Here is a 21,281-nt window from a genome sequence, read left to right on the forward strand (position 1 = left end):
GCAAATAATAGGTAACGACGACATTCCCATAAAAAACTCTCTGTGATTTTTATCAATGACTTGGATGAGGAAGTGCAAGGGTGGGTTAGTAAGGTGGCACAAAGGTGTTGTAGGTTAGTAAGCAGATGACACAAAAGCTAGTGGTGTTGTGGACAGTATAGAAGGTTGTCGTAGGTTACAACAGAACATTGAGAGGATGCAGAGCTGTGTTGGGATGTGGCAGATGGAGTTCAACCTGGAAAAGTGTGGTTGGGGTGTCGGGACCAGAGGCAAGTGACGGGGTGCTTCCGCTTGCTGTTCCGTGACGTTCACTCGGCTCTGCGCTGAACTGCGGCCGTGAGCTGCTCAAGCCGCAGTGACGCTTGGTTTCACGCCTGTGGTTCCGTGACGTTTACTCAGCTCTGCGCTGAACCGAGGCCGTGAGTTGCTCGAGCCGCAGTGACGCCTGTCTTCGTGCCGTTCATAAAACTTCAAGTCTGCACAACTTGTTTTTTCTCTCTCTGCAAGTTGGACGTTTAACAGCCTTTTTTCATGAGTTCTTTTTGGTTTCTTTGTTTTGCAGCTGCCTGTAAGGAGACAAACCTCAAGGTTGTATAATGTATACATACTTTGTGATAATAAATGATTTTGAACTTTAAAATGACTCACTTTGGAAGGTCGAATTTGAAGGCATAATACAGGGTTAATGGCAGGATTCTTAGCAGTGTGGAGGAACAGATGAAACTTGTAGTCCACGTCCATAGATCCCTAAAAGTTACTGCTGAAGTTGATAGGGTGGTTAAGAAGGCATGTAGTGTGTTGGTCTTCATTAGTCGGGAAACTGAGTACAAGAGACGCGAGGTGATGTTACAGCCCTGTACTGTGCTGTAATGTTCCATTGTATGTTGTTCTAAAAACATAAATTAGACAACATAACCATCCAAAAATAGCACAGTAGAACAAAAATAGTCCACTGTAGTGCAAAAGTGATCATGGTGTTATCGTGCAGAGGAGGTTCACCAGGCTGATTCCGGAGGGTGTTGGCCCACAGAGAGAGGTTGAATTGCCTGGGACTGGAATTCAGAATGATGAGAGGAAATCTTACAGAAGCAGATAATAATTATGAGAGGGAGAGTGAAGATAGAGGCAGGAAAGTTGCTTTCACTGATATGTGAGCTTGGAACTAGGGGACACAAGCCTCGAGATTCAGCAGATTAGATGTAGGATGGAGATGAGGAGGAATGGATTTTCCTTGTTAAATATATTTAATACACAGAGTTTTGCACAGTATGGGAGCTTGTTTAATATCATTTACAGTACACAAGTGTAAAGGAGAATGAAATAATTGTAACTCCAGATCTAATTTAGCAAAAAAAAACACAATAAGATAAAGAACACAATAATAAAAAAAATAATATAAATACATAAGATAACTTATGTACATAGATTGATTGCGATAATCTATAAAGTGATGCTAGGCGTAAAAATGTCTGATGGGAAATGATAAAGTAGTGGTGGTTAGGGGTGTGGAGGGGTGGGTTAGTGGGTGGAGGTGTTGATTACCCTTACTGCTTGGGGAAAATAACTGTTTTTGAGTCTGGTGGTCCAGGCATGGATGCTACGTAGCCTCCACCCTGGGGAAAAGGTAGGTAGATGGAGCTGAGTCTACGGCCAGATCAGCGCATTGATCTAATTGATTGATGGAGCAGGCCCGATAGGCCAGACAGCTTATTTCTGCTCCTGTTTCTTTTGTTTTACTAAGGTAGTGATAAGGTTTGTGTTGGCCGGTCCAAGAACTGAATAGTTGAAGGGAAGTCTCTGTTCTTGAACCTGGTGGTGTGGGGTTTTAGGCTTCTGTACCTCCTGCCCGATGCCACATCTTCTCACTCAGATGGTGGCAATCTCTGATGATGGATATTGCCTTCCTGAGGCAGCGCCTCCTGTAGTTAGTTAAGGAGGGAAGTTGAGCAGCTGGAATTAGTACAGCCCATTGTATAGTTACTAAAATACTATTGGTTAAGAGGTAAGACCAGTGGAGAGAATACTCCTGGCATAAGATTTTGGGGGAAGTTGGCGCCTCACTTGCTTCAATAAGAGGTCTCATCACTGATCGGCCAGATTTTCCATCAGGGTTGCTACGATTCTGATAAATATTTATTCTATTTTATTTCATTTAGAGATACAGGTGGAACAGCCCCTTCCAGCCTTATGAGCTGTACCGCCCAGAAACCCACCTATATTTAACCCTAGCCTAAATACAGGACAATTTACAAACTAACATACTCACCAGTACATCTTTGGACTGTGGGAGGAATCCAGAGCACCCGGAGGAAACCCATGCACTCACTGGGAGAGCATACTAACTCCTTGCAGGTGCACATGAATTGAACTCCAAACTCCAGTGCACTAACCACAACAGTACTATGATGTCCTATGGTATTTTATGAGGTATTTGGACAGAAACATGGATATTCAGGGAAAGGAGGGGATTTGGTCTCTGTCCAAGTAGGTGAGGTTAGTTAGATTGGACAGTATGGTAGTATAGAGGTTAATGTAATGCTATTACAGCTTCAGCAATCAGTGTTCAATTCCTGCCACTGTCTGTAAGGAGGTTGTATGTTCTTTCAAAGACCACGTGGTTTCCTCTGGGTGCTCTGGTTTCCTCCCGCATTCCAAAGATGTACAAGTTAGGGTAAGTAAGTAGTGGACATGCTCTGTTGGCATTGGAGGCATGCTGACACTTGTGGGCTGCCCCCAGCACATCCTCGGACTGTGATGGTTGCTGACGCAAATGATACATTTCACTGTACGCTTCGAGGTACGTTGACAAATCAAACTTCAATTTTTCGATAAATAGTAGGCATAACACTAAGCAGGATACTTGGGTGCACATGGGCAAAAGTTTATTATCAACATTTAAAAGGAATTTGTACAGGTACCCGACTGGAAAGGTTTGGAGCGACATAGGCTGGTTTGTTATTATTGTCTTTGACCCTAGATACGGTGAAACGCTTTTCTGCATACTGTTTATGATCAAATCTTTACACAGTGCACTGCAGTAGACAAGGTAAAACAATAACAGAATGCAAATAAAGTGTCAGATCTACCGAGATAATGCATTGCAGGCAAACAATAAAGTACAAGATCATAATGAGGTAGATTGTGAAGTCTGGAGACCAACGCTAAACTGATTCCACAACCGATGGGCTCACTTTCAAGGTCTCTACTCTTTATTTCATTTATTCAGTGACACGGTGTGGGTAGGACCTTCCGGTCCTTCGAGCCACACGGCCTCACCAAGCCCTGGCAAGCCCGATTAATCCTCACCTAATCACGGGACAATTTACAATGACCAGTTAACCTACCGGTGCAACGTTGGACTGTGGGAGGAAACCAGAGGACCCGGAGAAAACTCACACATTCTGTGGGGAGGATGTACAGAGACTTCTTACAGAACAGCACAAGAATTGACCTCCAAACTCTGGAATGCCCGAGATGTAATAGCATCATCCTAACTGCTACACTACCGTGGTACCCAATACTGAGAACTCATGTTCTCAGTATTATTTATTTACCTATTTGCTATTATTATTATTATTATTTATTTTTTCTCAGCTCAAGCTGGTAAAACCTGAGGTACGGGCATACCCAAGCACGCTTATTTCTCAATTGCTAGGAACTTTCGGACTATTCTCGTGGTGTTTAGTATTGTGGCTTTCTGAAGACTAACATAGATATTGCTCTGTAGGCTTAATTGTTTAATGCTATTGTGTAGTGACTTTAGGATGTTACCAGTTGTAGGTATGACTATTCGGACAATGTATACACTATTCATGTTCCAAAATCTTTCATTTTCCTCTTTAATTCAACATATTTCTGATGTTTTTCATTTATTGATTTTTGTATATTATGAGTGATTGGAATGGCTGTATGTACTAAGTAAGTTTCTCTTGCTTGTTTATCCTGTATTATTGTATCCGGACAGTTATTATGGATTGTTCTATCTGTAATAACTGATCAGTTATAATGTAATTTGTGGTTTTCTGACTCTAAAACTGGATCCAGCTTGGATATATAGTAAGGTGTGATTTCATTTATGAGGTTGTACGATTTGTCTCCTTTTGTACATTGGTTGTCAGTCTTTGTTTATCTAAGTTTTTCATAAATTCTATTGTAGAATAGAAAAGAACAGAACTTTATTGTCATTGCTCAGGACAGTGAGATTGTGGAGTTACTCCAGTCTGTGCAAAACAGGTTTTACAATGCATGCAGTGCGGCTTAATTAAAAAAATTCTATATTTACACAGAACAAGTGACTTTGTTAGTCCATAACACACAAAGGCCATTGGCAAGCCAGGGTGTAGCATTATTCAGCTAAACTACAGCCCTGGGGAAGAAGCTGTTTTTCAGTCTTACTGCCTTGGCTAAGATGATTCTGTATCTCCTACCAGATGGCAGAAGATTGAACAGACAGTGTCCGGGATGGGATGGGTCTTTAATGATGTTACGAGCATCGAGAGTTGTAGATTGTCTCCAGGTCCGGTAGTTGAGTCCCAGTGATGTGCTGAGCCATCCTAATCACTGGCTGGAGCACTTTGTGATCGGTCTTGCTGCAGACAGAGTACCACACTGTCGTTCGGCATGTCAGCATGTTCTCTACCACACACCGAACTCCAAATGCCTGCAAGAAAATGACTCTCATGTTAGAATATGGTGGCATATACGTACCTCGATAATAAATTTGTTTTGTCTTTGAAATGTACTAAAGAACTATTGAAAAATATTAGTTTTTTTTATTGTCAAATGTTACAGTGAAGTCTCGTCACTAGGACAGTGAGCTGTTTACTGTTTTTCTGTGCTGCACCACAGCATGCATTTTGAATTATATTCTATTAACTTATTTGTGGTACTATTTAGTTTTATGTGCGGTGTGTGATACACGTTTCGTGGGTGCACCGCGGTCCGGAGGAGCATTGTTGCATTTGGTTGTATATACGCGCAGTCAGATGACGATAAAGTTGAACTTGAAATCTTGTCTTGCACAATGTTCATAGAGATCAGATCATTACACAGTGCAGTGAGGTAGCACAATACAAGGTAAACCAAACAACCAAATGCATATGGGAAATAGCTTCTTCCCCCAGGCCATAGACTACTGAACTCCCTGCCACCACCCAGATCTCATCACGTGCGAAGTGCCTGTAGCGTTATACTGTTTACTTTTTATTATATGTTAATTTATTTGTGGAAATATTATCTTATGTGTTTTGTGTGTGTGAATACTGGGCTGTGTATCTTGGTCCAGATTGTTTCATTTGGTGATATACTTGCATACGGTCGAATGACAATAAAATTAACTTGTGCTTAATAAAGTACAACAGCTACAGAGAAAGTGCAGTGCGGGTCATCAGAAAGAGTAATCGAGATCACTCCTTGTGCAAATGAGTTTCAATATTTCTTGACGACAGGGAGTGTAAATCTCGCTCGCTTGCCCAGGGTGTGTTGGCCCCTGCGCTACAGCAACAAGGAGTTTACAAGCATTTAGTGGTAGTTCAGGCGATTCCTGTTTGCTTCCGGCACTGGGAGCTGGAAAAGATTAGGTGAAGGGTCACGGGAGGTGGATCACATGACTGGGGCTCCAGCTGATCCTGGGAGGTGGACTGGAGAAGGGGCTGACAGCGGTGTATCACAGACCTCACAATGTGTACCGGACCCTCTGTGTTACTCCCACGGGCAACTGTGGTAAAGCATTGTCTATGAATGTAAAAGTGAAACAGCATTGAATGGTTTATTCTTGTCAAATTTTTATGATGAATAATGTTTATTTTGATATCTTAAAAAAATCTGCTGGCTAATTGCACGTCGCACTAGGACCCATTTACTCAACCTCAGAAATGTTTTTGCTCTCTTTTTGCACTAATTTAATTTAATTTTTTATAAATACATATTTCTTCTGTAATTTATAGTTTTAAATTATGTACTGCAATGTAAAACAATGCAAAAAAAAACAATTTCGTGAGATGCCAGTGATTTGAGACCTGATTCTGATTTTAAGTTTTGTACAAAATTCCAAACTGTTCCCTCGATACAGTGGGTTGGTGGGGCGGGGGTGTGTTGTGGAGAAGGAGAGAGCCCTGTGTGGGAATGATCTTGCACTTATTAGTGATCTTCACTGCACTCTCTCTGCTGTTACACTTTATTTTGCATTCTGTTATTGTTTTATTTTGTTCTACCTCAATGCACTGGATAATGAGTTGATTTAAGACATAGGAGCCATTTGGCCCATCAAGTCTGCTCCACCATTTAATCATAGACATAGAAACGTAGATAACCTACAGCGCAATACAGGCCCTTTGGCCCATAAAGCTGTACCGAACACGTCCTTACCTTAGAAATTACCTAGGGTTACCCATAGCCCTCTATTTTTCAAAGCGCTTGTACCTATCCAGGAGTCTAAAAGACCCTGTCATATCCGCCTCCACCACCGTCACCGGCAGCCCGTTCCACACACTCGCAGCTCTTTGCGTAAAAAACTTACCCCTGACGTCTCCTCTGTACCTACTTCCAAGCACCTTAAAACTGTGCCCTCTCGCGCTTGCCATTTCAGCCCTGGGGAAAAGTCCACACGATCAATGCCTCTCATCATCTCTCACCTCTCATCCTCCGTCGCCCCAAGGAGAAAAGGCCAAGTTCACTCAACCTATTCTCATAAGGCATGCTCCCCAATCCAGGCAACATCCTTGTAAATCCTGCTGATCCTTCTCTTTCCCCTCCTCAGACCCCCTCCCTGTCCTTCTCCTCATAGCCTTTGATACCATGATCTATTAAGCTCTGCCTTAAATATACCCAAGGACCTGGCCTCCACGACTGCTTGTGGTGACAAATTCCACATATTCACCACTCTCTGGCTAAAGAAATTTCTCCACATCTCTGTTTTGAAAAGGCGCCCCTCTACCCTGAGTCTGTGCCCTCTTGTCCTAGACTCCCCCACCATGGGCAACATCCTTTCCACATCTACTCTGTCTATGCCTTTCGACATTTGAAAGGTTTCAATGAGATCCCCCCTCATCCTTCTGAATTCCAGTGAGTACAGACCCAGAGCCATCAAACTTTCCTCACGTGATAACCCTTTCATTCCTGGAATCATCCTTGGGAACCTCCTGTGAACCCTCTCGAATGTCAGCACATCTTTCAATAGATAAGGAGCCCAAAACTGTTCACAATACTCAAGGTGAGGCCTCACCAGTGCCTTATAAAGCCTCAGCATCCATCCCTGCTCTTGTATTCTAGACCTCTTGAAATGAGTGCTAGTATTGCATTTGCCTTCCTCACCACCGACTCAACCTGCAAATTAACCTTCAGTGTGTTCTGTACTAGGACTCCCAAGCCCCTTTATATCTCAGAGTTTTGGATTTTCTCCCCACTATAAAAATAGTCCGCACATTTATTTCTATTACCAAAGTTCATGATCATGCGTTTTCCAACATTGTATTTCATTTGCCACTCTCTTGCCCATTCTCCTGATCTATCCAAGTCCTTTTGCATCCTACCTGTTTTCTCAACACTACCTGCCCCTCCACCAATCTTCTTATCATCTGCAAACTTGGCAACAAAGCCATCTATTCAATCATCTAAATCATTTATATACAGCATAAAAAGAAGTGGTCCCAACGTCGACCCCTGAGGAACATCACTAGTCACTGGCAACCAACCAGAAAAGGATCCTTTTATTCCCACTTGCTGCCTCCTACCAATCAGCCAATGCTCTAACCATGTTAGTAACTTTCCTGTAATACCATGGGCTCTTAACGCGGTAAGCAGCCTCATGTGTGGCACCCTGTGTAAGGCCTTCTGAAAGTCCAAATATACAACATCCACTGCATCCCCTTTATCTATCTTACTTGTAATCTCCTCAAAGAATTCCAACAGGTTCGTCAGGCAGGATTTTCCCTGAAGGAAACCATGCTGACTTTGTACTATCTTGTCCTGTGTCACCAAGTACTCAATCACCTCATCCTTAACAATTGACTCGAACATCTTCCCAACCACTGAGGTCAGGCTAACTGGTCTATAATTTCCTTTCTGCTGCCTTCCTCCTTTCTTAAAGGGTGGAGTGACACTTGAAATTTTCCAGTCCTTTGGCACCATGCCAGTGTCCAATGATTCTTGGAAGATCATTACTAATGCATCCATAATCTCTTCCGCTACCTTTTTCAGAACCCTCGGGTGCAGTTCCTTCAGTAACCAAGGCCCAAGGTATTTGTATAAACATTGTCCAAGACAAGTGTTTCCACTGTATCTTGGGACATGTGACAATGATAAACCAATAGACATTGGAGCAGAATATGGCCATTCTGCCCATCGAGCTTCCTCCACCATTTGATCATGGTTGATCCATTTCCCTCTCAACCCCAATTCTCCTACCTTCTTCCTGCAAACTTAACAAGAATCTATCAACCTCCACCTTCAATACACTCAATGACTTGGCCTCCTCAGTCATCTGAGGCAATGAATTCCACAGATTCATCACCCTTTCTGATTGAAGAAATTCCTCCTCATCTCCGTTCTAAAGGGACTTCCCTGTATTCTAAGGCTGCACCCTCTGGTCCTCGACTCATCCACTATTTGAAATATCCTCTCCACCTCCACTCTGTCTGGGCCTTTCAACATTTGATAGTTTTCAATGAAATACCCCCCTCATCCTTCTGAATTCTAGAGCCATCAAATGCTCCTCATGTACCTTTCAAACCCAGAATCATTTTTGTGAACCTCTTTTGAACCCTCTCCAATGTCAGCACATCCTTTCTTAGATAAGGGGCCCAAAACTGCTCACAATACTCCAAGTGAGGCCTCATCAGTGCTCTATAAAGCCTCAACATTCATTTTTTGCTTTTACATTCTAGTCCTCTCGATCTCAACCTGCAAATGAACCTTAAGGTTAAACCAACTCTAATGCCAATTCAGTCCCATGCCCCTACACTGCCCACTGTTATCGGTCTTGAACAGACCTCTGATACAATAAGATTAAACCCTGACTTCACAATCTACCTTGTTGCGATCTTGCACTTTCTTGCACGTTTACCTGCACCGCACTCACTCTGTAGCTTTTACACGTAATTCTGCATTGTTATTGTTTTACCTTGTTCTGTCTCACTGCCCTGTGTAATAATCTGATCTGTACGAAGAGTATGCAAGACAAGCTTTTCACTGTATCTTGGTAATTGTAATATCAATAGACCAATTCCACCTTCAACACACAAACTATTTACTAGCACACCGGCTCCTTTCACTGAGCTGTTAACTTGACAGATTTTAACACTCACCCAACGATGGCGTTATGAGGGCAGATACCAAGCAAGGTGTAACAGGAGGGAATTGAGTCAGAGAGGGGAAGGGGTATTTCTGGAGCCTTGGGCCTTGTTTACTGAAGGGATTGTCAACAGCCTCCTGTAGTGAAGTTAATGAACTTTTCTGACAGCCCGAGAGACTGCTCCGGTGACGATTTGGTGTCTGTCCTGCTCCTATGCTTCCAGTTCTTGCCCCTTTTCCCGACTTCCCTCTCCCCTCCCCCCGTCCTCCTCCCCCCCCCACTTTATCAGCCTATTTCAACCCCTCACTCTTCTTCAGCTTTCCCCTCCTTTAATGGCCTCTCCAGCTTCTTGCATGCCCCCCATGCCCTGGGTCTCTTCTGCACCCCCCCCCGCGCCTTGACACCCCACTTTTACTCTACCCTCTATCAGCCCTACCCTCCAGCTTCCTTCACCCCCCACCCCCCTCCACCTCCACCCAGTAACAGGTTAGTCCTGATGAAGGGTCTCGGCCTGAAACGTCGACTGCACCTCTTCCTACAGATGCTGCCTGGCCTGCTGCGTTCACCAGCAACTTTGATGTGCGTTGCTTGAATTTCCAGCATCTGCAGAATTCCTGTTGTTTCTATATATTAACTTATGTATTTATATGCATTTTTTAAAATTATTGTGTTCTTCATCTTTTGGAGCTGGAGTAACAATTATTTCATTCTCCTTTACACGTGTGTATGGAAATGACATTGAACAATCTTCCATCTTGAATCCAGCTGTTTGAGGGTGTTTTCTGTGAAAATTGGTGAGGAGCAACAGTGACATCCAAATTTCCTTAGCCCCCTGTGGAAGTAGAGACACTGCTAGCCTACTGGAATTGTGTGGAAGCAGGCCATTCGGCCCACTGAGCCTGTGCTTTACCATTGACTACCACCTACTTAAAACTTATGTTGATAGGTTCTTGATTAATCAGGGCGCCAAAGGTTACGGGAAGAAGGCAGGAGTGTAGGATTGAGAGGGATAATTAGTCAGCCATGATGGAATGGCAGAGCAGACTTGATGGGCCAAATGGCCCAATTCTGCTCCTTTATATTGTGGTATTGTGGTCTTACAACAATTCTACATTAATCACATGTTTTTTTAAAACTCCTACATTTGCAACAACTCCCCCCAGTTTCTACCACTCATCCATACTACGGGAGCAACTGGCAGGGTCCACTTAACCCACCGACCCTGTACACCTTTGGGACGTGGTGACGACCCGTGCACTCATAGAGAGCGTTCAAAGCGTCGGTGTTGATTGAAATGAAGCTGTGTTGTTCGTTGGAGCTGATGGTCAGAGCGTTCACGTTCTCCCCATCTTTCTGTCTGTCTCTCGTGCTGTTCGATGCCTGTGTATGCATCTATCTCTTCGTCTTTGTCTCTTGCTTCCTCTTTCTTCGTCTTTGCCCCTCTTTCTCCCTCCATCTTTCTCTCTTTCTCCCCTCCTCCTCTTCCTCTCCCCTCCTTCTACCTCTCCCTCTCCCCTTCCTTCCTCTTCTCAGACTCACTCACTCATTCTCTCTCGCTCTCTCCTTATCTCTCCTCTGTCTGTATCTTGTTTTCTCTCTCTCTCTCTGTCGCTCTTTACCTTTGTCTCTGTCTCCCTCCCCCTTCCTCTCCCCTCTCTCCTCAATCTCACACACTCATTCACCCTATCTCTCTCTCCCCTCTCTCCCCATTTATTTCCCTCTATCCCACTCTCTCCTCTCTCTCTTTCCCTATCCCTTACTCCTTTCCTCCCCCTCTCGGTCTCTCTCTCTCCCTCTCTCCCCCTCCCCCTCCCGTTTCAGATCATTTCAGAGGGGATGAGAGTCTGTTCCTGGATAACTCACCTGTCGGTTGCAGTTGGACGTGACTGAATTTGTTTGTAGTAAGCACTCAGGAATGTTTGGTAGAAGGTGGGTGGAGAGAGAATGACTGTCACACCAGTGATAGGTGTTGGGTCGATATTGATTGGAAGCTTCCACTAGGTAAGATGACCCACCTCGGAAGTGTTCTCCGCTGTAGGTGGGTGTCAGCTGCCAAGGCATAAAACTCTGTAATTCCTCACAGATCTTATTCTTTATCTCCACATCTTCCCCACAAATCCCCCCCCAGCTCTCTCTCCCTCTGTCTTCCCCTCTGTTGGATCTGCTCTCTCTCCCAACTGTTTTCCCCACTCTCTCTGTCTGCCCCCAATCTCTCTCACTCCCTCCTCTCCCTCTCTCTCCCCCCCTCACCTTCCCTCTCTGTGTCTGCCCCCAATCTCTCTCACTCCCTCCTCTCCCTCTCTCTCCCCCTCCCTCTCCCCCCTCCCTCTCCCCCTCCCTCTCTCATCTTCCCTCTCTGTGTCTGCCCCCAATCTCTCTCACTCCCTCCTCTCCCTCTCTCTCTCCCTCTCTCTCACCCCCTCTCTCTGCCCCCTCCCTCTCTCATCTTCCCTCTCTGTGTCTGCCCACTCTCTCTCCCTTCATGTCTGCCCCGCTCTCTTTCTGTCTGTTCTACTACTTCTCTCCCTCTGTGTCTACACCCCCTCCCCATCCCTCCCTCTGTCTACACCCACTGCCCACCTCTCTCTCTCTCTCTCTCTCTCTCTACACCCACTGCCCACCTCTCTCTCTCTCTCTGTCTCTCTCTCTCTACACCCACTGTCCACCTCTTTCTCTTCCTGTGTGTAAATCCCTTTCTTTTTCTCCGTCTGTGGCTGCCCACTTACTCTGTCTTCCTCTCTCTCTCTCTCTCTCTCTCTCTCTCGCTCTCTCCCCTTATATGGACATATGGACAGGGGTCAGAGTCGGTGTGAAGCTACAGGCAGTGGCTGGGAGTGGGGGATGTTGGTTAGCGCATTAGGAACGCTGACAAAGACAGGTTGCAGTGTCATTGAACCCGGCAGCCTCCTCGATGAATCGGATCGATGTGTGTACATTTGTCGAGTGGGAAAGGTGGCTTTTGATCCAGGTCTGGGCTTCAGGGACAGAATTGGCATAGAGAATTCCCACCCTGGCTCTCACAACCCCCCAGACACACACACACACACACACACACACACACAGATCGTTAACAGCACCAAATTTCTTGGTGTTCACCTGGCGGAGAATCTCACCTGGTCCCTCAACACCAGCTCCATAGCAAGGAAAGCCCAGCAGCGTCTCTACTTTCTGCGAAGGCTGAGAAAAGTCCATCTCCCAACCCCCATCCTCACCACATTCTACAGAGGTTGTATTGAGAGCATCCTGAGCAGCTGCATCACTGCCTGATTCGGAAATTGCGCCATCTCGGATCGCAAGACCCTGCAGCGGATAGTGAGGTCAGCTGAGAAGATCATCGGGGTCTCTCTTCCCGCCATTATAGACATTTACACCACACGCTGCATCCGTAAAGCAAACAGCATTATGAAGGACCCCACGCACCCCACATACAAACTCTTCTCCCTCCTGCCATCTGGCAAAAGGTACTGAAGCATTCGAGCTCTCACAACCAGACTATGTAACAGTTTCTTCCCCCATGTCATCAGACTCCTCAATACCCAGAGCCTGGACTGACACCAACCTACTGCCCTCTACTGTGCCTATTGTCTTGTTTATTATTTATTGTAATGCCTGCACTGTTCTGTGTACTTTATGCAGTCCTGGGTAGGTCTGTAGTCTGGTGTAGTTTTTGTGTTGTTTTACGTAGGTCAGTGTAGTTTTTGTATTGTTTCATGTAGCACCATGGTCCTGAAAAACATTGTCTCATTTTTACTGTGTACTGTACCAGCAGTTATGGTCGAAATGACAATAAGAAGTAACTTGACTTGACTTTACACACACACACACACACACACAGTTCTATACTAATTTTATGGCTCCACACCATTGTCTTCCCCTTATCATCCACCACCTTGTCATATCCAATAACACAGCATGTACACAGAAATAGGCCATTCTGCCCAACTAGCTCATGGTATGCCTCACCAGAACTTCCTCTTCCCTCATCAAAATTTATTGGTGTCACCTTCTGTTCTCTCCCCACCTCCGATGTGTGTCCAACCTGCCCTCATATGGAGGTCGGTGACCAGTGGTGTTCCACAGGGATCTGTTCTGGGATCTTTATAAATTACCTGGATGAAGAAATAGAAGAATGGATTAGTAAGTTTGCTGATGACACTAAAGTTGGAGGTGTCGTGGATAGTCTGGAGGGTTGTCAGAGGTTACAGCACGACATTGATAGGATGCAGGACTGGGCTGAGAAGTGGCAGATGGAGTTCAACTCAGATTAGTGTGAAGTGCTTCATTTCGGTGGGTCAAATTTGAAGAGAATATAATATTAATGGTAAGACTCTTGGCAGTGTGGAGGATCAGTAAGATCTTGGGGTCTGTGTCCATAGGACACTCAAAGCTGCTGCGCAGGTTGAGAGAGTTGTTAAGAAGGCATATGGTGTGTTGGCATTCATCAACTGTGGGATTGAGTTCAAGAGCCGTGAGGTAATATTACAGCTATATGAGACCTTGGTCAGACCCCACTTGGAGTACTGTGTTCAGTTCTGGTCACCTCACTACAGGAAGGATGTGGATACTATGGAGAGAGTGCAGAGGAGATTTACAAAGATGTCGCCTGGATTGGAGGCTCTACCTTATGAGAATAGATTGAGTGAACTTGGCCTTTTCTCCTTGGAATGTTAGAGGATGAGAGGTGACCTGATAGAGGTGTATAAGATGATGAGAGGCATTGATCGTGTGGATAGCCAGAGGCCTTTTCCCAGGGCTGAAATGGTTAACATGAGGGGGCATAGTTTTAAGGTGCTTGTAGGTACAAGGGAGATGTTAGAAGTAAGTTTTTCGCACAAAGAGAATGGTGGGTGTGTGGAATGCACTGCCAGCAACGTTTGTAGAGGTGGATACGATAGAGTCTTTTAAGATACTCTTAAATAGGGAAATGGAGCTTAGAAATATAGAGGGCTATGTGATAGCGAAATTCTAGACAGTTTCTAGAGTAGGTTACACGGGTAACATTGTGGGCCGAAGGGCCTGTAACGTGTTGTAGATTTCTGTGTTTCTATGTTTCTATAAATGTATCGACACCGTCCACTTCCCTTGGGATTCAGCTCTACATTCTCATCACCCGCTGGCTGAAAGAGTTTCTCCTGAATCTCTCTAGGTTTTCTGAGTGACTGCCGTATACATACATAGACAGAGTTTACTCCAAGAACAGGCTCTTTACCCACTATGCCTGTGCTGAAAATGGTGCTGAATGAAATGAAAATATCCCACCATTCCCACATATTCATGCTTCCACTCCTTCCCTGGTTACCTGTTCCAGGCATCCATAATACCAGACTGAAAGATATAGGAGCAGAATTTGGCCAATCATCTGATCCAGTCTGCTCCACCATTGCGTCACGGCTGATCTGCAATCTGCAGCCACTTTACGAGGTACACCTGTCACCTGCTCGTTAAAGCAAATATCTAATCTGCCAATCCTGTGGCAGCAGCTCAACACATAAAAGCATGTAACAATAGACAATAACCTATCCCTCAATGTCAGCAAGACGAAGGAATTGGTTGTTCACTTCAGAAGGAGTAGCGGACTGCACGACCCAATTTACATCGGTGGTGCGCAAGTGAAACAGGTCAAAAGCTTTAAGTTCCTCGGGGTCAATATCACAAATGACCTGACCTGGACTAACCAAGCAGAGTCCACTGCCAAGAAGGCCCACCAGCACCTTTACTTCCTGAGAAAACTAAAGAAATTTGGCCTATCCCCTAAAACCCCCACTAATTTTTATAGATGCTCCGTAGATAGCATTCTTCTAGGGTGTATCACAACCTGGTATGGAAGTTGTCCTGTCCAAGACCGGAAGAAGCTGCAGAAGATTGTGAACACGGCGCAGCGCATCACACAAACCAATCTTCCGTCCGTGGACTCACTTTACACCGCACGCTGTCGGAGCGGTGCTGCCAGGATAATCAAGGACACAACCCACCCAGCCAACACATTTTTTGTCCCTCTTCCCTCCGGGAGAAAGTTCAGGAGCTTGAAGACTCGTACGGCCAGACTTGGGAACAGCTTCTTTCCAACTGTGATAAGACTGCTGAACGGATCCTGACCTGGATCTGGGCTGTACCCTCCAAATATCTGGACCTGCCTCTTGGTTTTTTTTTTGCACTACCTTACTTTCCATTTTCTATTTTCTATTTATGATTTATAATTTAAATTTTTAATATTTACTCTCGATTTGTACTCCAGGGAGCGGGAAGCGCAGCATCAAATATTGCTGCGATGATTGTACATTCTAGTATCAATTGTTTGGCGACAATAAAGTATAAAGTATTAAGTATGTAGACGTCATCAAGAACTTCAGTTGTTGTTCAGGCCAAGTATCAGAATGAGGAAGAAATGTGACGTAAGGGTCTTTGACTGTGGAATGTTTGTTGGTGCCAGATGGGGTGGTTTGAGCATTTCAGAAACTGCTGATTTTCAAGCATACCAGTCTCTCGAGTTTACGGAGTGTTTGAAATGGATGGGCTGTAACTGCAGAAGAGCATGAACATTTACTCAGTAAGACGGGTATTTTCCCTATCGCTTTGCGTATAAAAGAAATTCCCCTCATATCTCCCTTGAATTTTTCTCTCTTTCAGCTCAGTGGAGGAAAGAAGAATGTGCACTCTGTCCATGTATCTGTGATGCAGTTTTATAAACTTCTGCCTGGTCTCTCCCCAGCCTCCAGCATTCCAGATTAAACAACACAAGGGTCTTGACCTGAAATGTAGACTGTTCATTTCCCCCCACAGATGCTGCCTGACCTGCTGAGTTTCCCCAGCGCTTTTTGTGTCTCGCTTGACAAGGATGTTGCGAGGAATGAAGGGCCTGAGAGCGGTTAAGTAGGCTAGTACTTCCTTGGAGGCTAGGTTCACGAGGTTAGTTCCCGGGATGGAGGGACTGTCATATGTTGAAAGGTCGGAGCGACTGGGCTTGTATACACTGGAATTTAGAAGGATGAGAGGGGATCTGATTGAAACATATAAGATTATTAAGGGATTGGACGCGCTAGAGGCAGGAGACATGTTCCTGATGTTGGGGGAGTCCAGAACCAGAGGCCACAGTTTAAGAATAAGGGATAGACCATTTAGAACGGAGTTGAGGAAAAACTTTTTCACACAGAGGGTTGTGGATCTGTGGAATGCTCTGCCTCAGAAGGCAGTGGAGGCCAATTCTCTGGATTCTTTCAAAAAATAGATAGAGCTCTTAAAGATAGCGGAGTGAAGGGATAAGGGGAGAAGGCAGGAAAAGGGTACTGATTGTGGATACGAGGAATTCTGCATTGTGGATGATCAGCCATGATCACAGTGAATGGTGGTGCTGGCTTGAAGGGCTAAATGGCCTACTCCTGCACCTATTGTCTATTGTCTAGGAGAAGATTCAGATCCATTTATTTATCACATCTACAAACATTTGTACATCGAAACATGCAGATAAATGAGTCATTTGCTTGAACTTCCAACACAACCTAAGGATGTGCTGGAGGCAGCCACATGTTCTGTCGCCAACAGAGCTTGTCATTATGTTCTACAGGACAACACAAACAACATGAAGGGCCTGTGCTGTGCTTTACTTCTCTGTGACTCTGACAAACATCAGCAGAAAACAAGCCCCTTTCCTCACTCCCACCCACTCAAAGTCAAAGTAAATTTATTATCAAAGTACCCGTATATCATACCTTGAGATTCATTTTCTTGCAGGCATTTACAGGAAAGTAAAGAAATACAATAGAGTTTATGAAAAAAAGTCTATTCATAAAAATCTGACTGACCAATGTGTAAGTCAAGTCATTGCCATTTTGACCATAAAATGCTGGTACAGTACACAGTAAAAATGAAACAATGTTCCTCCAGGACCCCGGTGCTACATGAAACAACACAAAACTACACTAGACTATGTGAGACAGCACAAGGCTACACTAGACTACGTAAAACAACATAAAAACTGCACTAAACTACAGACCTGTACAGGACTACATAAAGTGCACAAAACAGTGCAGGGCAGTAGACAAAAAAAAAGACAAATCATGCAAACGAATAAAAAGAAATAGGTAACTAATATTGAGAATTTCATAGTTAAAAGTAGATTTATTATAAAGCATAAGACATAGGAGTAGAATTAGGTCATTTGGCCCATCAAGTCTGCTACACCATTTCATCATGGCTGATCCACTTCCTTCTCAACTCCATTCTCCTGCCTTCATAGACCGTTATCAAGGTACGTATACCATATGCAACCTTGGGATTATCTTCTTGCAGGCAGCCACAAAACAAAGAAACACGATAGTCCTGACGAAGGGTCTCGGCCCAAAACGTCGGCTGTACCTCTTCCTAGAGATGCTGCCTGGCCTGCTGTGTTCACCAGCATCTTTTATGTGTGTAACACGATAGAAACCGTGAGAAAAGCCCCCACAGCACAAAGACCGACAAACGTCAATTTGCAAAAAAAGGACAAGTCATGCAAGCAATATAACAAGTGAATAAAGAACTACATGAGTTGTAAAGAACTTGAAGGTGAGTCTGTAGGTTGAAGAGTCAGTGCAGTGTCAAGGTGAATGCAGTTATCCACGTATATACAATGAAGGGTGATCTTACAGGTGTATAAACACGAGAAAATCTGCTAATGCTGGAAATCTGAAGCAACACACACAAAATGCAGGAGGAACTCACCTGCTACCGTGGCTCCAAGCCTTTCCTTACGCATGGGTTCAGGCAGGGACCTGTCCTTTCTGAGTGCCTGCTTTCAGTCTAACATTAGGCAATATTTTATCAGTGACCTACCTGGCTTCGGTTCTGGGATATCTGAGATAAACCAGTGACCATCCCCCATTGCAGCTGAGTGTCTGTGTGTACTAGGTGACCAGTGAACATATGATCTAGAATCATTCATTTTACAACTTAACACACATGTGACATCACTCACCTCAACACTGAATAGAACATTGAACAAAACCTCTGGGCTCACTTTCAAAGTCTCTACAGCTCATGTTCTTAGTATTATTTATTTCTTTGATGTTGCGGTGTTCACTGAGCTTGGAGACGTTGTATCATCAGTCGAGGTGATATCTCAGTGCACAGTTGTTGGTGTCTCTGGGAGTGTCCGTGCTTCTATAGTGCCCCTGTTCTGATTGGCTATCGCTTCAGTTGACCTTTGAATTCTATTGGCTCATGTTGCTTTGGCGCTTCGGGATTCATAGTGGGCGTCTATCTTGAAGTGCTTGTTTATGGAGTTATCAGAAGAGAACCACTCTTCTAAAACTTCCCGTGCCTGCTTCATGTTTGCCTGCGCCAGAACTTCCGCGGTGTCCCAGTTAAAGTTAAATAAACCCCAGTTAAAATAAATGGCATCTATTAACCCCGAAGAGCCAAAGAAACAAACGGGGGGGGGGGGGTGCTATATAAATGCGAGCACTCCTAGAGAGAAACAACGAATAACTGCGCATTGAGGATGACACCTCAACTGGTGATGAAATGTCTGGAAGCTAATTGCCAAACTTGGCAAACACCACAACATCAAATGCCTCAACACAAAATAACAATATTTAGCACCATCCTTAATTATTTATTTATAATAGTTATTGGTATTTTGTGTTTTCAATGTTTGTCTTCTTTTGCGCATTGTTTGCTTATCAGCCTTTGTGTGCAGTTTTTCATTGATCCTGGTGTGTTTCTTTGTTCTATTGCAAATGCCTGCAAGAAAATGAATCTCAGGGTAGGTGTACGGTGACATATACTTGAACCAGTGCAGAGAACTTAACTCAAATTCACTCACCGCAACACTGAGATGTTCCCACAGTCTCTGGACTCCTTTCAAGGACCCTTCATCTCATGTTCTTGATATGTATTTCTTATTTATTTACTTATTATAATTTTGTTCCCTTTGTCCTCTTTGTATTTGCACAGATTGTTTTCTTTCCACTCTGCTTGTCTGTCTTGTGTGCATTTTTTCCATTGATTCTGTTGTGTTTCTTTATATTTTCTGTGAATGCCCACAAGGAAGTGAATCTCGGGGTAGTTTATGGTGTTTGTTCATTTGTTATGTGCCGTGTCGTATGTCGTGGGCGATAATGGTCTCATGGCCGCGATTGTTCTTGGCAAAGTTTCTACAGAAGTGGTTTGCCATTGCCTTCTTCTGGGCAGTGTCTTTACATGAGGGGTGACCCCCAGCCATTATCAATACTCTTCGGAGGTTGTCTGCCTGGCGTCGATATTTGCGTAACCAGGACTTGTGATCTTCACTGGCTGCTCATACGACCATCCACCACCTGCTCTCATGGCTTCATGTCACCCTGATCCGGGGCGGGGCAGTGGGGTGCTAAGCAGGTGCTATGCCTTGCCCAGGAGTGACCTGTAAGATAGCAGAGGGAAAGAGCACCTAACACCTCATTTGGTAGAAATGTATCCCCAACTTGTATACGGTACTTGTATAAGAAAATTACTTTGAACTTTGTGTCCTCCCTTTATCTCTCTCTCTGTTGGATGTGTGGGGTGTCCAGGTAGAGTTAGTACCTCTGGTGAAATGGCTTGTCATGTCCTCATTTGCCTGTCAGCCCCATCTGACGCTCAGGTCTCACCTGTGGCTCCAAGTAGTGGCCACAGCCCAGTCCATCACAGGTAAAGTCCTCTCCTCCATTGATCACATCTACAAGGAGCACTGCCACAGTTAAAGCATCATCCAACATCAGGGACCCCCACCTCTCAGGCCATGCTCTCTCCTCGCTACTACCATCAGAAAGGAGGTCCAGTAACCCTAGGTCCCACACCACCAGGTTCGGGAACAGTTATTACTCTTCAATCATCAGGCTCCTGACCCAGTATGGATAACTTCACTCATCCCAACTTGGACTCCCTTTCAAGCACTCTTTATCTCATGTTCTCAGTATTATTTATTTATTTGCACGATATTCCAGCTTATCATACTCAAGAACCATTTAATATTCTTACTAACAGCTGGGTAGAAGCTGTCTTTGAGGCTGGTGGTACGGGTTTTCTGCCCTATGGGAGAGGGGAGAAGACAGAATGTCTGGGGCAGGTGGGATCTGTGATTGTGCTGGCTTTACTGAGGGAGCCAGAAGTGCAGACAGAGTCCATGGAGAGGAGGCTGGTTTCCATGATGTGCTGAGTTACGTCCGCAACTCTCTGCAGTCTCTTGCAGTCATGGGCAGAGCAGTTGACATATCAAGTTATCGTGTATCTCGATAGGAGTATTTGATGAAAATGGATACGATTCGATGGGAACATTCCAAACTTCTTTAGCCTCCAGTGGAAGTCGAGGTGATGATAAACTTTCTTGGTGAAGTGGCAGATGGAATACAGAATAGGGAAGCGTATGGTAATGGTGGAAGGAATAAAGATGTAGAATCAGAAATAGGAATTGCAAAGGGATTTGAGAGTCCCATCAAGGACATCTTCAATAGACAATGCCTCAGGAAGGTGCATCCATCATTAAGGACCCTTACCATCCCAGACATGCCCTCTTCTCATTGCTGCTGTCAGGGAAGAGGTACAGGAGCCTGAAGACACACACTCAACATTAAAGGAACAGTTTCTTCCCCTCTGCCATCATAATTCTGAATGGACAATGAGAAGAAGAAGAAGAAGAAGAAAAAGAAGAAGACTCTTAACTCTGAGTGGAGTCATCGGGATGCTGTCATGACAGCGTTTTTTTTTTAGCAGGCTTTCTTATTTTTACGAGGCTGAGTTGCTAGCTGGACGGATGGAAAGCGTGCAAGGGAGCCGGCTGGATTCGAACTTGGGAGCCTTCCCTCCGAAGTCCGGCGCTGATGCCATTACGCCACCAGTCGGCTATGAACCCATGAACACTACCTAATTTTTTGCTCTCTTTTTGCATTACTTATTTAATTTTTATATATTTCTTATTGTAACTTTAGTCATTTTAATGTATTGCTGCTGCAAAGCAGCACATTTCACGACGTGCCAATGATAATATATCTGATTCTGAAAA

The 21,281-nt window shown here is 44.5% G+C and overlaps 1 protein-coding gene and 1 long non-coding RNA gene across 6 annotated transcripts in view; one reads left to right on the forward strand and one right to left on the reverse strand.

The window, feature by feature from the left end:
• The window catches only part of gdpd5b (glycerophosphodiester phosphodiesterase domain containing 5b), a 291,231-nt gene that overhangs the window by 73,427 nt on the left and 196,523 nt on the right, over positions 1–21,281 (forward strand). The window contains exon 1 of one of the 4 annotated variants that reach the window (XM_063054663.1): positions 5,702–5,721. The exons of the other annotated variants lie outside the window; for them this stretch is intronic. The gene's annotated coding sequence lies outside the window, so the exon portion shown is untranslated. Of the gene's footprint in view, positions 1–5,701; positions 5,722–21,281 lie in introns of those variants that run through there. 4 annotated transcript variants of the gene reach the window in all.
• On the reverse strand, positions 1,461–18,405 carry LOC134349788 (uncharacterized). 2 transcript variants are annotated; one of them, XR_010018767.1, is made up of 3 exons: positions 18,240–18,405; positions 13,253–13,398; positions 1,461–4,660 (listed from the first exon to the last, which is right to left on the reverse strand). It is a non-coding gene; the product is annotated as an uncharacterized LOC134349788 (long non-coding RNA). The 2 variants fall into 2 exon arrangements; XR_010018768.1 differs by lacking the exon at positions 18,240–18,405 and adding an exon at positions 17,987–18,216.

This window comes from Mobula hypostoma, chromosome 7, assembly GCF_963921235.1.
Source record: "Mobula hypostoma chromosome 7, sMobHyp1.1, whole genome shotgun sequence".
NCBI classification, from domain to species: Eukaryota; Metazoa; Chordata; class Chondrichthyes; order Myliobatiformes; family Myliobatidae; genus Mobula; species Mobula hypostoma.